Source organism: Chlamydotis macqueenii, chromosome 9 (genome assembly GCF_036417535.1).
Source record: "Chlamydotis macqueenii isolate bChlMac1 chromosome 9, bChlMac1.mat, whole genome shotgun sequence".
In the NCBI taxonomy this organism is placed as follows: domain Eukaryota; kingdom Metazoa; phylum Chordata; class Aves; order Otidiformes; family Otididae; genus Chlamydotis; species Chlamydotis macqueenii.
The window spans coordinates 10,544,678-10,559,215 of record NC_141564.1 but is presented as its reverse complement, the minus strand read 5'-3'; the positions used below and the strand labels follow the sequence as shown (position 1 = coordinate 10,559,215).

The window sequence follows — 14,538 nt, the reverse complement described above, 5'->3', positions numbered from 1 at the left end:
AGCAGAATGCGGGTGCCAGTCCTACTGGGATCACTGGCAGATACGGAGTATGAGCTGTAAGGCAGTTGCTTCCCTGGGGAGAAATTCTGGCAGCTTTGGAGACAGAAACGAAGTGGCTATGAGTTCTTAGCAAGAGAACACAGATACAAGGGTCAGACACAAAGAGATCTATCATTAATGTGTGTAAGCATGGAATTAGAGCAATGGAAGAAAAGGGGAGGGCAGGGGCGTTGAAGGCCCTGTTAGGAGTTAGGACTTCTTGAATCACAAATTAACAGGCATAATGAAAAACCAAAACACCCTCCTAGCTTGTTTAAAAAGATGTGCCTGGGGAGGGAGACAGGAGAATGGGACGCGAGGTAAGGATTCTGAAAACGGTTTGGAGCAGGAGCCGAGGGGGTTTAGAGGTAGAACGCTGAAGCAGCAAGCAGAAGTAAGGTCACCTTATAGGGAAGGAAAGTAGAGCTAGAGGAAGTGTGAAGTTCAGAAATCTGCTGTGGTTTCTTGAGAGGTACATGCAGAGATGAATTAGCAAAAGCTTGATCCTGGGAGGATCAAATACATCGTTGAGTCAGAGCGGGAGAGTGAGAAAGCGATATACAAGGAGAAGCAAAGACGACGGCGTTGCCCGCAGGAGGAAGTAGAGCAGAGCAGCCTCCAGCTGCCAAAGCAGGGTCACTTTGGAAGAGTGGAGCTGAAATAAGGCAGGTCTGTAGGGGCAAGTTTTCTGTGACCATTCGCTCTGCAGTAATTCTGTGGAGAGTAAGTGAGAAGATTGTCAGCAACCGTTGGCTGAAAGCAACAGAAGCTGGAAAGTCTGATTTGTATCTTTGGTGCCTGGACCTGCGTGGAGGTTGGAGGCCTTAGTGGAAGCCTGCTACTTTCCCTCCCAGGACCTTTATGAAGAGGAGCTGCCTGAAGCATGCCCTCCTCCTTCTGAACGGAAAATCAGATGTTGCTTCAAGCCTGGACTGACAGGGGAGTTGAGGTCCAAGCTGCAGGTCAGGCAGATATTTGGGGAAGTCATCTGGAAGATTAAATGTATCACAGGAATTTGGAGGAGAAGCCCTGAGGGCACGTACGCTGCTTTCTCAGCTGTGTTACTACCACATCGCTTGGAACCTGGGCATCTGAGTCGTGGGTTTGGTCGCTGATGGTAGGAAGTGGCAACATAGGAAGCTGCTCTGGGTCCTGCTGCTGTAGCTAATGCATGTTGCTTTCACCAGTACTGCTGAATCCTGATCTGCTTGGACTTTAGGACCTGAGAAGTTGGTAGGAGAAGGGTTAATTTGTTGTCAGCTGTATTGATACAAAAATGAGCCCCTTCCAGTACCTTCAGAGCAAGAGGAAGAGCGAGCAGAGCACAGAGGAGGAACACGAAGCATGACCACCTTGATGCTGTTGGACACTCTTCCCACCCTCCCGGTCACAGAGCGGGCTGGCTGCCAGCACCCCAGTTACCTCAGTCGGCCGGGGCGGACCTCGGGGAGACACTGAAACGTGGCAAGAAGTCCCTGTCCTGTGCCGCACTGGTTTTCCTCACAAATTGAAGCGCTGAGCCAATCACCTCAAACTTAAATGCCTGGAGAAGAGAAGGCTCTGGAGAGACCTGATAGCAGCCTTCCAGTACCTAAAGGGGGCCTACAGGAAAGATGGGGACAGACTTTTTAGCAGGGCCTGTTGTGATAGGACAAGGGGTAATGGTTTTAAACTAGGAGGAGGTAGATTCAGACTGGATGTAAGGAAGAAATTTTTTTCAATGAGGGTGGCGGAACACTGGCACAGGTTGCCCAGAGAGGCGGTGGATGCCCCATCCCTGGAAACATTCCAGGCCAGGTTGGACGGGGCTCTGAGCAACCTGTCCTGGTTGGAGATGCCCCTGCTTCTTGCAGGGGGGTTGGACTGGATGGGCTTTAAAGGTCCCTTCCAACCCAAACCATTCTGTGATTCTAAGATGGAAGTGATGGGTGAAGAGGAGCCAGTTTAGAAGTGGGCTGCCTCGGTTTTTCTAGGGCAGTAGGGGAGGGGGGGGCGGGAAAAGTTACGTATGTGGAGCTCACGGCAGCCCCGCTGCGGCTTGGGCGTGAGGCCGGACTACATCTCCCACCGCCTCCCGCGCGCCGCCGCCGCCGCCTTTCCCAGCGCGGCCGCGGTGCCCGCCGGGAGTGGTAGTCGTGTGGGCGGCGCCCCGCCCCCGCCCGCCCTCGCGGGCTGTGGCCACGCGCGGCGGTTCCGCTTCCCCCTCCGGCTGCTGCTGCCGCCGCCTCGGTGGGTCCCGCCGCCGCCATTGCAGAGTCCCCGTGTGGCGGCCGCGCCCCGCTCAGCCCCTCCGTCCCCCGAGGCGGCAGCCCGGTGAGTCCGCTCCCACCTGCCGCCCGCGCTTTCCCTTCCTTTGTGGAGTTCAACCCCGGGCGGGCCTGCGGCGGGTTCGGGGCGGTGGCTCCCCTCACCGGGCTTCCGGCAGCGCGGGCCCGCTGGCCCCGCCGCCTCGGGCACCCGGGGCCTGCCGGGCCGAGGGCTCCCCGCCTGCTCCGGCCTCGGGAGGGCGGCGGGTGCGGGACCGGAGCTCGGCCCCGGCTTCCTGCGGGCCTCGGTGGGCCCCGCCTCGGCCCCCCGCCCCCGGGAGCTCCCCCCGGGGGGACGTCGCCGCCCTGGGGGTCTCTTCGTCCTTGGGGAAATTGGTTAAAACCTCGGGAATCCCGGGGGGCGGGGGGGGGATATCCGTGTGGATATTTCTGTGATAAATCCTTACGGGGAGAAAAAAAAAAAAAAAAAATCTGTTTAAATACCGAAAGGGAGCGCAGAGCCGTCCCCGTCCCACGCAGCGGGTGCAGGTAGGGTGGCAGGTTCCTAAACGCACCGGGTGTCTTTGCAGGCGCTGTCACACCTGGACTGCCGTTAGCCCACGTCTTTCCGCGCCGGTTAAAAGCTGTGGCTCTTTGTGCGCTTCACCTGCTCGGTTTTTCTCCTCCTTGTGTTTCCTGTTTAATTTTTATTACTGCTTTTTGTCTTTATTCTGTTAAAGCCGCACAGGATGGTTTTAGCTGATGGTGAGCTGGGGGACAGGGAGAATAAAGTTGGTCTTGGCCTGGTACATGCGAGCAACTGCCCAAAGGTTTGTTTGGGAGCAGAGAGTTCATCAGCTGGCTTTCAAGGAGCGATGTTGCACTTTGCCTGTAGCCAAAATAAATGGGTTCACGTGCTGCCTTACGATGAGTGAAGACAGTCCTGGTATTGCAGCATTTTAATAATCGTTATTTTGAAAGTCTTGCAATAGTGGCAATGTTAGGTGCAATTCTAACATGAAAAATTGTGAGGTGCTTTATCTTCTTACTTCTGTCTTCCTCTATTTTTATCTTTTTTTGGGGTGTTTTCTATACTTGAAAACACTCTTACGAAAGTCTAGGATCTACTTGCCAGTATGGAGTGTCCTCACCACCCTGGAGTGGTACCTCCCTAAAAGACTGAGGATTAGCTACTTTGTGATTCCATTTCTTTCTTTAGGAGATGGAGGTAATTTAACTCGCAGAGATACTGCGGAGGCAGGCTAAGAAATATCCGTGTATAACCAAATGAGCTGTTCCAGTTTTATGTCACCAGAGAACCAACAAATTAGTCATATTACAGACTAATAGACTGAAATAGAAGCAACATAGAAACGTAAAAATGCAAAGCTTTTGTGTTACAAGTTTTCAAGTAGAATCTTTAAGATAGTAGGAACGCTAAAAAAAATTCACTGCATAATGTTTTAGTTCACGAAAGTTTACTAGTTGGATATTTCAGTTCTGGAAGCTAGAACAAAAATGCTTGAGAAAGAGTAACTCAGATCTCCTGTGTTTAAGTTGGATGTGGAATTTGACTCAGCTTTGTGCAGATGCAGCTGTGAAAAACGTTGGGCCATTAAATGGGAAATAATGCATCTGTCATCCTCTGTCTCTGTATTTTGCACTTGTTAATGTGGCGCAGCGTGTTTCGGTGCATCTGAGGTGTGTGCTCTCTGAGCTGCTCTGCGGCAGCTTGTCAGAGGTTGATTTACTGGGGTGAAACTTGTACAGAGTTACAACTTGGACGTTTGGCCAACTGGAGGAGTTTCTTTCCTGAGGCACCTGCTCCTGTTCCCTCTCTGGGAGGGATGCTGGAGCGGATGGGTGAATGCTGTGACCATGTATGGCAGGTCAAATGTGGTGCTCATTTTAAAATGTATCCTTTTAAAAACTCACACATGGTTGCATTAAGTCAGCCTTTTGGTTATGTTTAAAAGAAAAAATATTCAAGCACCTTTGGTTTCTAAATAACTTTAGGATAAGTGTCTGAGGGTATTGATACTGCAGATTTTGTTCTGGTGATGGTGTGAAAAGCCGTAGGGATCCGAATCTAGCTCTATGTGTTTTACTAATATGAGATACTTCTGCTTCAGAGTTCTTGCGTCAGTCTTGGTGTTTTGTGTGTTGTTTTTTTTTTTTTTGCCTTCTGCCTTTTATCTGTTTTCTAAATTCAGAGGTTTCTGAGGCACTGAGAGCTTCCCTGCGAGTTTTGTGCCAGTATATTCTTGTTTCTTACAACATGCACATTTATTGACATGTCTGTGCAGCAGCCACAACAAAGAAAAAGCTATTTGTTCTGAAAACAAACCCTAGTTACAGAGATGCTGTTCTAGATGGCTGGGCCCAGTGATAACACGGGCAAAGATGCAAGTCCTGAGGGCAGAAATTCGGACACAGGCAGAGAGCGTTGAAAGTGAGTTGGCTCACCAAAGCGTCCGGGAGGAGAAGGTAGAGGAGGCATCGTGATGGGGAGAGCAAGGGGAAGGAGGGGTCTTCAGCCGCCAGGCATTATGTGTTAGCACGCATCCTAATGAATTGTATTTCAGTTGGGAAAAGGCGCAACTGAATTGCCAAAAGAAGGCAGTTATGGAGCTTTCCTTTCTTTTTCTAGGAATGTAGTTGCGGTGATCAGTTCTGCTCTGTTCTTGCCGAAGTAGAGACACTCTCTTGGACTCGGAGAGAGATTCAGAAAGGCTGCAGCAAGTTCAATTTTTAGTTTTCCAAGGAGGCATCTCCTTCCTAAATCTAAATCAAATTTGACTGTCTGGGCTAAAACTCTGAGAGAGCTTTGTAGTTGCACAATGTCATCTTGGAGATGGTTTCTGTACCTGCTGTGGTAATAACAGTAACTGAATGTACCTTTGCAGTTAAGTTTAACACTGCAAATGCTGAGGTTACCACTTGCCCTGTGAAGTGCAGTGCTGCTAAAGATAAGTAATCACTCCAAGTGCGTGAGTGCCAGGCTGAGCTACCAGGTTGACTCTCAGAAACAATAGAGTCCTCTTAACGCAGTGGTCAGCCGGTGCTGTATTGATTCTGCACCTCAGCAAGGTCAGTTTGACCAGGGACAAGGAGGAGACTGCGTCTCCTGTGAGCTTTCAGTATTTGCAGGACTTTACGATAGACAAAAATCAGCATTTTCTCCAGCCTTCTGGCCTAGTGAGGCCATAGAGCAAGGACTGTACTGGCTTGTGCGAGCCAGAAGAAAAGCTCTGGACTCTTGACGTGGTGTGAGGGCAACCGTGCTTGTGCAGGTGGACAGTGGACAGAAGGTGGGGAATACGAAAGGAGTCCACGGTACTCGCCTGGGCAAGAAACCCTTGGGCAAGGGATTGGTTTTGAAGGCAGGGTGACGTGGCCGATGTCTTCTAGCAAGGAAACACTGGAGCGTTCCCTGAAGGCCTAAGGATTGTGCTTTGCTGTTTGGAATTAGGATATGTTGAGGTTGCTATGTTGTAAGATTTTATTTTTTGAAAGCTCTTATTTGCATTTAAATGCAGGCGATAAGAGGTAGGGGAAGTTTTCAGGTGAGAATGCCAGATCTACTAGCGACCTACCTAGCTGAGGCCCAGGTTGTGAGGTGTAGATGGAGCTCACCGTTTCTTTTCAAGCCTTACCTCACCCTCGAGGCATATGAGATCTTGGAGCATGATTTTACCTAAAGTTGTGCCTTATTGTGATTGGAAAATACACACTTTAGTGCTTGTACTTTGACTGATGTAGCGGACAGCGTCTGTCACCAAGAGCTAGAAACGCTGGTTTTGGTCCCAATGCTGTATCTGACTTGCCAGCTTTTTAAGTTGATCATTCTTTCTCAGCTTCCTTCTACTTTCCCAGTTGGGAACAGGGATTAATCAGACTTTGAAAATGTCTTACCTGACAGGCAGGCAGAGATATAAATATTCAGTACCTGCCTTAAAATTGATAAGAGCTTCATTTTTGCTGCTTAGGTAAATTTTGAGTGACTGGACACACTATCGGTGAATTTACAAAAGTAATTCCGTATGCTTTTGAGAGGCTGAGGTTATGGAATATTGAAACACTTCAGAAATTGGTGAGGCTTCTTTTTTTTTTCTTCAGGCAAGACAAGTGGATTTTGAAATTATCAAACGCATGTATCTAACCTTTGTAAATTTCAAAATACTTTTAAAAATCTTTGCTTTAACTGCTAGTGATGTGCAGGTGCTTAGAATTGTTTTAATGAGCGCACCTTACTAGGGAAATATAATATTTTTAAGGTTCCTGGAAAGTATTAGGTGCTTTGTGTAATACATAGGTTGTCCATTTCCCAAAAGCTCTAAGCCCAGCGCTGGTGTTGGTGTGGATCTGGCAATGGTAGCTTTGCCCAATATTATATGCTTAAACAGCATGAGCTTGTTATTGAGATACTGGATGTTGTCCTGGAAGATGTGCGGTTACCTGTTGCCAATTAGCAAAAATTGTGTCTTGTCTTTAAAAGAGTTATTTTGATAAGACAGGCTTAATTCTTTCTAATTCTGTAGTTTCATTTCAAAGAAAAGCAGCTGTAGGAAGGAACCAAGGTGTTAGGGCAGCAGTGAGTGTGATTTAAAAGTGGTGTTCGGTGTTAAGAAAGGGGTGTAGCACAATGTGAACCAGAATGAGGACTGCTGCCAGGTGTGTTAAGGGATGGAAATACACTAAAAAGTCTTTCCAATTCAACTTTTATTTTTTTCTGAAGTTTTCTGCTTCCTGTTTAGGTGCTGGATGTTTGACTCATTGTGTACCCACAGGAGTGTGTAACTTTCAGCATACATATGCTTTCCCATAATTTCTTTAATGAGTGAAGTTAGAGTTTTACCCAATAGCGTGGGGTTTATTTTAGAAACAAATATAATACTTTCTACTCTAAGTTGTATTTGTTCCTTGTTTACAATAATTCTAGAACTGCTTTAACTAACAGAGGTATCTCTTGGGCAAGAAAGAGAAAAGACTGTTTCTGGAAGATGCTTTTAAAATCACCTTTGAATGTTTAAACCTCTTCCTCTTGAAAAGGTCTCTGATAAAGTAAGAACCTGGAGGAATGAAAATGAAAATATTTTTCACCTAAGCCTGTCTGCTGCAAAAGGCCGCCCTCTTTTAAAGAGGTCTTCTGGGGTTTTGGGCTTCAGTTACCCGGAGGTCAGAAAGAAGCTGTAAGAGTCTTTCAACTTTTTCTTCTGTTTTAATTGACCAATCAGGAATTCATAAGACAGGAATTAAACATTTATGACCTTTTTGCCAGGATTCAGGATATCAGAATCGAGAAAAAACAATTTCTGGCCCAATTCCAGGTGCTGCTGAAAAAGGCCTCTTTGGAATTTAGGAGGCTGCGGAAAGAATCTCCTCTCCTGCTACGGGCAGGTCACATCAGTCTGACAGCCTGGAGGCTGCCTAAAATGCCAGCAGCAAACACTCTCTGAAAGTGCTGGAGGAGAAAGGACCGAAGAGCGAGAACAGTCACCCACACAGAGTCCCAGCTGTGTGTCCGTAAGCTGGTTTTGGTCAATTCACACAGAAACGTTGCTGTAAATGCGTACGCTAAGGCAGTTTCCCCACTGGTGTGCTGCAAGCGTGCAGAGAGATGCTTTCTAGTTTAACAGTGGCTTCTTGGCTGTGTAAAAAGATGTGATTTTAGTTTTGCAGCTCATGTAGTTTGGGAATACAGACCACAGCAATGGGGTTAGTGGTGAGCTTGGGCAGCTTCAAAGTGTTTTTATCTTAGTTGAGTCTTTTTCTGAACCTGGCTGACTTGATCTTGGATGGCTGTTACTGTATTTGCTTACTTTGGGCCAACAGGTTGGTAGCAGCTCATGAAACACTCGATGTTTTATACTAGTGTTAAATAAGCTGAGTGCTTGAGCTTTTTACCAGGATGTTAAGTCCACCTGCTGCGACTGTTTCAGAGCAGAAATACGCAACTGGAGGGGTGCTGCTTGATTTTGCACCTAGGTAAATATGAGAACCAGCCATTTGGGTTGGAAAGCGAAAGGAGAGGGTTTTGCTTTCCCCTAGCCCCAAACCAGTTGTTCCTACCCACTCTGATGAGCTGGCACTGTGGCATCCCTGAGTCTGCGGTGATCTGCAACAGGGAACTGCACTGATGGAAAAGGAATCACTGATGTTAAACTTGACTTGCAGATTTTGGTCAGTGATCTGGCACTGGTGGCCCAGTCTGTAATAGCTGGAGAGTTGTGTGTCTGGCTTTCTGCTCTTTCTGTCTTTTTCAACATATGTTTCTGAGCTTTTTGGAATGTTTCTTCAGTCAGCAGATCAAACCTGAAATGAACAAATGGGGGTTTATTTGTAGATCTCGTCACAAAACATTAGCGTGTTTTTCTGTGGCATAGAAAGTAAGTTTCTAATGTTAAATGATTTATTACTTTGCAAGAGGCCTTATATTTTGGTTTAAAACCATTACGCCTTGTCCTATCACGAGAGGCTCTGCTTGTTGGGAGATTATCAGAGCTGGGACATAATCTCCAAGTGTGAAATACTTGTCTACTTGCTTTTTCTGCTCGAGGGTGCAAGTGAATTTCAGGATTTTCAAAGATACTTAGTAACAAAACCAGTTAATTTTAATCTGGTGTTAACATGTTAAGGCTCTTTGATACTAATGTCCAAGCTTATGAAGAAATTCTTTGCAGTAAGGAGGGCTTTGACTGCCGCAGTTAGGAGATTCATGCAAGTATCTCCTGATTTTTATTCTGGCATGTTGCAAAGTACATGGCAGAGCAGTGGGACGAGGATTATTTCACAGTTAATGAAAGTATGTGTTGGCAGTGCTGATGACTCACTGCTTTTCTGAATGCTACTTTCAACTCTTCTGGACTTATTTGCAGGGATTTTATATATGTGATATAATACTGTTTTGGTTTTTGTGTGGGGTTTTTTTTTTGTTTGTTTGGTTGTTTTGTTTTGGTTTTATTTGAGAGGAATGGTGTTGAGATTTTTAGATGCAAGATTATTTTTTCCAGGTAGCTGTTGGAAGTGGAAAATGAAAAATCAGAATAGTTCAGTACAGCTGGTTTGAATGCTTTCTTCTCAGGCAGGCTGTGCATTTCAGTGTATGGTTGTGATGCCTTTTATTTATCATCTTATTTTACAATGGAATAAATATTAATAAATCTTTTACTTCTGAGACACGTAATTCTCATGCTCCTTGGTTTGTTGTGTATATGCTGGAAAATCTTAGTCTTTTTGCAGCACAAGCAAATGTACTCATGCTTGGTAAAAAATGGACTGAGTATTACTTATGGAGGAAGTTAAGACACCTGGTAAACCTGTATTATATCACATGCACAGCAATATTAGTAGAGCTCGGAGCATCTAACGTAATAAAGTTTTAGTGTCTTTAAAAAAAAATCGGAAGGGTTGGGGAGTAAGCTAAAAGAATGAAGGATAAGTGAAAATACCAGGATGAAATGGCTTTTAATTTGGTTTAATTCATGGTAGTGATGATTTTCTTACTCCAGAAAAAAAAAAAATTGCATTAACGCTAACAGGATTTAAATGATTTTTTTTTTCCCGTTCCCTCATCGCTGCTAAGAGATACCTGTCAGACAAATGGTTGGCACTGACTTTTATCTTGTAGCACTCTAAGCATGGCTTGCTGGGGATCCTCCTTGCCTTGGTATTGAAAATCTTTGGCAGTTAGTCTTTGGCAGTTCTTTCCTGCCGAGTCTTATTTGGCGAAGTGACTGGTGATGGTTGTACTTCACTTCCTTATCCCTTCCAAAGCCCACGGGCCAAAGTGAGATGCCAGCTTTCTAAATTTTAAACTGCATCTTAACTGGAGAAATCTCTTTGTTTCAAGGATCTTGGATCAAGATTGAAAATAGGTGTAACTCTTGTTCCATGTCACTCTGATTAACAACAGTGATCGTGTTTCCTATGGGGCTGGAACTGCTTTCTCTTCCCTAACCCTTAGCCGTTTTGTCATTTTGTCAAATAACTTGTCAGTAATGCTCAACATTTAGGGTCTTAATTGTCCCTTTCTCTTGTTTATGTTTTTAATTTCTTAAATGAGGTACGGGTATCATCAGTGCTTTCTTTTTGGCTTTACATGTACTGCCTAAGTGATCATGCATACCTGGTGGATGATGGGCCATTTTCCAGTGAGCAGTGTGGTGATAGACTGGTGGCGAGTGGCTGCTCAAATGGATATTTTTTTAGGCTCTCTCTTTGTGGCCAAGATCTTTGTCTCTATTTTACTCTTTTGAAATGGCTTACTGAAATTTACTTCCTGTTTTCTTAACAGAATTGAAAGAACCTGAGAAAATTTTCCCTTAGATGACAAGCTCTTGGAAAATTGACCACTTCTAAAGGTATTATTTTAGTGTTAACTTTTTCCTCAGATTCTCTTCTCATAAAACCTACTGTAACTTTTTTTTTAATATATTAAAAAAGTTTGTGTTTGACTTTTCATAATAACAGAATTTCTAAGTCCTCTGTGCTCATTTGCTGCAACAAAAATGTTTTATGCCCTTGTTTGTATGCTCAGACTCACTAGACAGAGAAATAGCTTTACTAGGAGTGACTTAAAAAAGAAAAAAAATAATAACTCATTCTGGCATCCGTTTTTTTAAAAATTAAATTCTCCTTTCCAGGTTCTAAATGAGTGCTTTGACTCCCTGAAAGACATAGAAGAACACTTGCCCAAATTTCAGGGATTTGCTGGTAGGTTAATATGTTGCTTATATGTGTGGAAGTAATTTTCAAGTAGAAAACCTGTAAGAGCATGCAAGGCAAACCAAGGCAGTGTCACAAAAAGAGTACTGGAGTGTGAACACAGGCGAATGACTTACAGAGCCAGTTTGCCTCACTGACTTTCTTCTGTGGTGTTTTAGGTATTAGAGCGCGCTGTTTTTCTGTTGATGAACACGGGTCTCCACGTCCAAAATTTTATGTGCGTAGAGATGTTAAAAATTCATGTTCATTTGAGTTGTGACAGCTACAGTTTGTGCTTTTTGTGCTGGTTTGTTTTTTTTTTTTTTGCTGGGGAAGGTTGGGCTATGATGTTGTGCAAAGACAAAAGGATTGGTTGTATGCCCCATCTAGATATCTTTATCTCTGCTAATAGAGTTAAATATTCCAGGATAAAGCAGGTTAGCTGCTAATCACTTCTCTCTTTGTATAAAATTTGTAAAACTTTACACTTCAGCAGTGTAATGAAGTTCTCTCTGAATATGACAATCTTGAAACACTTGTATGAGGTAGCTCTGGGCAGAGTAGTGTTTGTGAGGTTTTCTCAGTGAGCTCTGGGGAGTATTTTAGTAAGATTTAGTGCCATCCTAAAGTCCTGAGCTGCTGTTGGAGAAATATGGTGGTGACTCTTCCTGAGTGTGTTGCTTTCTCATTGTTAGTTTTTTTTTGTTTGTTTGTTTGTTTGTTTTTTCCCCCCAATAAATTGACAGCCTCACTTCCAAACTCATAGGACGTGCTGCTTTCTCATCAAGATCTACGGCCGGCTATTGCTAAGTGTTTGCAGGGAAACTAGTTTGCTGTTATTCCCTGTTCCCAGTTTTCCTCCAAGTAACTGCAACAATAAACACTACTTTGTACTTTTCCTGTTACCAAAAGCAGTCTTGCTGTGCTGGGGGGTTTACCAGTGTTGTTGATGTGGGCAGGACCCTGGTTAGGGGTGACAGAGCCAGACCTCGCCAGAACCATTAGTGTCAGCAGTGCCGTCTGCAGCCTTGGGTATGACTGCACTGATTTATATTTGTAGGTTATTCCGGTGACAGTGAAGTCTAGAAGCTGTGTGTGCTTCTAAGAGGGCTTAAGGCTTGTACAGTTTGTCCATCATAACCAAAAATAGCTTTCCCAGCTAGCAGCAAGTGAACTTGCCTGGTGCAGAAGTGGGATGCTGCAGAGAACTCCTACTCTCCTGTAGGAGTCTGAGTGCTGGAAGAAGGCATTGTACTTGTCTGTTGTGGCACAAATGGAATATAATTCTCCCAGGACAAATGATCTCTGATTTTCTATATGGCACTAGTATAATATGCTTAGAAAAAGAGTTATGTCCATCCAAGCCATCTCCAGTTTTGTTTTGTTTCTTTAAAGACCTGTTACCATGCTCAAGTGCTTTTTGTATTTACAGATCCTGCATTTGAGTTCTTGTAGCTTTTGCTGTTTCTGGATGAATTTATGTTCAGCGTGGGTATGAAGAAGTAAGCATTTTCAGCTTGGGTCTGTTCATGTAGGGATTTTTGCAAACTAGTGAACCCTTCCAAGTGGATCATCTGGGTGTCAGGGCTGCACTGGTGTCCACTGGTGCGAACGGTGCCTGGGAAAACCAACTTGTAAGAAGCAGGATTTCCCATTGTGGCATTTTGTGCCAGGCTGGCTGCAAGAAGAGTTGAGGATTTGGCCCCCAGGGCTGTTGAGCTGAGCTTAAATTCCTGCTGTTGGCTGGCAGTAACTGCAGTTGAAGCAAGCCTTGGCCACCTGCTAGAGAGAGAAACAGAGGGCTCTATCCTGAGTGTATATGCTTTTCTGGAAGGAGCAATTTCTCTCTCTCTTTTTTTTTTTTTTTTTTTTTTTTTTTTTTTTTCCCCCTCCATAGCTGACATTTGACAGTTCTTACCAGTGTGATGGCGGAGTGATGGATCACTTAATCTTGGAATATTTTTTTTTTTTTTTTGGCATCCTGGTACACATTACATGCTTCATCTTCTCATTCCAGTTTGCCCTGGACCTCTAATCTAGATGGGGAAGCCAAGGCCTTGTCTTGCTGTTGCCCAATAATATTTCCAGAGGATAAAAAAAGCCTTTATTTTCTATTAGAGTTACTGGTGATCTCTCTGCACAACGCCAGTAGCCAGACATTTTTAGAGCGATGCCATTGCCCTATTGAGTGGTGATTGTCTAGGTTAAGCAGCTGACAATGCTGTTAGAAATAGAAAAGTGCATGAAGCTGTTACGGGTACCTTGTGCGGAGTACCCTTTATTCAAATAACTTTTGCTCTGGAATGTGTGATCCCTCCCTGCCTGTAAATGCCAGGTTTAATTAAGAGACAATCTCAATGATGAGATGCAGACTTAATTTTTTTTTTTCTTGTAAACTTTCCCTACTTGCCCTTTTCCCCATTCTCCTTTGATCTTTAGAAAACCTCAGCTCATGAAAATGAAGGCTGAACAGTGTCTTCTAGGTAGTGATATATGAGTAAGCACAAACACCTTGAATCATGGATTTGCATGTGATGTGCACGCTGCAGGCTGTCTTGTCTGTCTTCAGTTGACTCAGGTTTTTAAGTAGGTAGAGCAAGGGTAAGTAATTTCCTTGTTGAGGGCTGAACAGACTTTTTCAAACACCTTTGAGTGCATGTTATCATTATGCAGTGTTGCACAATGGTTCATTGAAGGAAAGCTGTGACTGTGGGCTGTATAAAATGAAGCGTGGCCTGAACTGAGCGGGTAGGCGGTAACTACCCAGCCCTGCGGCAGCGGATCGCAATCGGTTCCTCTGGATTTAATTCCTCCTCCATCGAGCTCTGTGGACCTGGAAGGGCTGCCTCTGGGAGCAAGATGAGAATGGGCATTGCGGCTGTCAGCTCAACCCTCTGGCTCATTTCTGTGCACTGCTGTATTCGGCTGGCAATAATGATGCTGTGAGCCTCGCCGAGTGAGTTTTCCTGCCAAACTTAGGGGAAATAGGAAATAAAGGCCATTGGTAAGTCACTTCTGAGGCCTGTCTGGTATTTAAGCTGTGATATTTGAGCTGTTTCAGAGATGATAAAGCAGCGAAAAGGTTTCTCGCTCACTGGTGGTAAGATACACCATCATAGTTCAATAGTGCCCAATTTATTTTATGAAGCAGAAATGACAATTCCGGTGAGAGCTGATTGCTGTGCATGGTTTAAAGGGAGAAAGTGGAGATGTATCACAAGACTTGCAGGTGGCTGCAGTATATGGTGAAGTCAAATATCATTAATTTGCTTCAATCTTCTAGGCACTACTGGGCTTTTACCAGGACTCTTGCACATCTTGTCTCTAGTCTGTGCCTCTTCTGATTTTTTTTATTTTTTTTTTCCCCTGTTGACATCTTTTCCAGTCACAAAACCTAGCTGATAATTAAGAAATTACTTTCCCCTCTCAAATTCAAAAAGTCAAAAATCTGGGAGAAAAATTTATCTTTACTAAGGTTTCTGCTATTGCTGTTTTGGTTTTTTGGGGTTTTGTTTTGTTCATTTTGGTGTTTGGGTTTTTTTGGTGG

The 14,538-nt window shown here is 44.4% G+C and overlaps 1 protein-coding gene across 4 annotated transcripts in view; it reads left to right on the top strand.

Moving 5' to 3' along the window:
- Window positions 1-2,214: 2,214 nt before the first annotated feature.
- PAK2 (p21 (RAC1) activated kinase 2) overlaps window positions 2,215-14,538 on the top strand; it is a 46,787-nt gene continuing 34,463 nt past the window's right edge. The window contains exons 1-3 of one of the 4 annotated variants that reach the window (XM_086754546.1): window positions 2,215-2,352; window positions 10,582-10,648; window positions 10,931-11,000. The gene's annotated coding sequence lies outside the window, so the exon portion shown is untranslated. The remainder of the gene's footprint in view (window positions 2,353-10,581; window positions 10,649-10,930; window positions 11,001-14,538) is intronic. The other 3 variants (XM_086754547.1, XM_086754549.1, XM_086754550.1) reach the window with 3 other exon arrangements.